The following is a 1,242-nucleotide window of genomic DNA, read 5'->3' as shown; positions in this document are numbered from 1 at the left end:
TGAACTGATTTGCAAATAATAATTACGGAAGGAAGCCGTTCCTTCTATAGCTGATAACTTATCTGGTATACATCAGGTTTTCCCCAGTCTTTTCTCTGCTCCTGCTTTAACAATTCATCCCCAAACACGTGCCTTTGTCAGGACTAAAAACCCAGTGTATCCACATTTAAGAAAAAGACCTCTTTGATGGCAGGGTTTCCCTAGCAGGGCTGTTTAGGTTTGTTGTGATTAAATCACATCCATTTTCTAATTTGTACCTAACACACACTCAAATCCCTTCTTAAGCCCGAGCTGTACAGGCACATTTCGTCTTCACTGCTGACTTAATCAAGCAGCGGAGAGCTGCTGTGTGCTCTCTGCAATTGTGTCTTGCTCGGGGGGGGGGGGGGGGGGGGGGGGGGGGCGGGAAGGGGAGGAAGAAATGCTTTGCAAAGGGCTGCTATTATCCATGCACTACGGCGACAGCTTTAGCACGTTTGTGACTCTGGAGCTGCAGTAATTAAATGTGTGTCTGACACTCTGGCAGGCACAGCCTTGCACCCAGAGCTTTCCCATCCCAGCGGCAGAAAAGAAGCAGGCACCCTGGTACCCGTGCGTGCCAGAATCAGCCCCCCCAGGCCTCTACGGGAGGTGGGAGGTGGGTGCCGGCCCCAGGCTCACCCTGTGGTGGTGGATGCTGCAGTGGGGGCTGCCACACTGCCCGGCTCCAGGCGATGCCGGGTGCTGGGGCAGCTGGGGCCGGGGGGGCTACACCCAGGGGCTGTTAGGGCAGCCTGGGGTCTCCATCCCTTCCCCATCACATGAACACAGCCGTGCAGAGGGTCCTCTTCCTGCTCCCAGCCCCAGTCCTCGCCACAATCCCCCGCCAACGCAAAGATGCTCCCGGCACCTACGCATGCCCCAGTCGCAGGACAGGGGGTGCCCCCCCAAACCCCCCTTCCCCTCCATACCCTCCCGCTGCAGGTGGAGCCTCCGCACCCCCCCCCCGGGAGCGCTGTCCCCTGCAAGCCCCCTCCGCCTCCCCCAGCCCCGACCGCCGGCACGGGGGTGCGGGGGTGGTGGCGGAGGGTCTGCAGCGGGGGGACCCCCTCCCCCAGCCGCCCCTCCGCCCGGCCAGGGGCCGCGCCTGCCCTCCCTCCGCCGCCGCATGCTAACGACGCTGCTCGTGTGCGGAGGGCAGGAGGGAGGAGGAGGAGGGAGGGGACCTCCCTATCTGGCTCTATCTCCGCCGCCGCCGCTCAC

Source organism: Falco biarmicus, chromosome 7 (genome assembly GCF_023638135.1).
Source record: "Falco biarmicus isolate bFalBia1 chromosome 7, bFalBia1.pri, whole genome shotgun sequence".
Taxonomy (NCBI): Eukaryota; Metazoa; Chordata; class Aves; order Falconiformes; family Falconidae; genus Falco; species Falco biarmicus.
Note: the sequence above shows the minus strand (reverse complement) of the source record.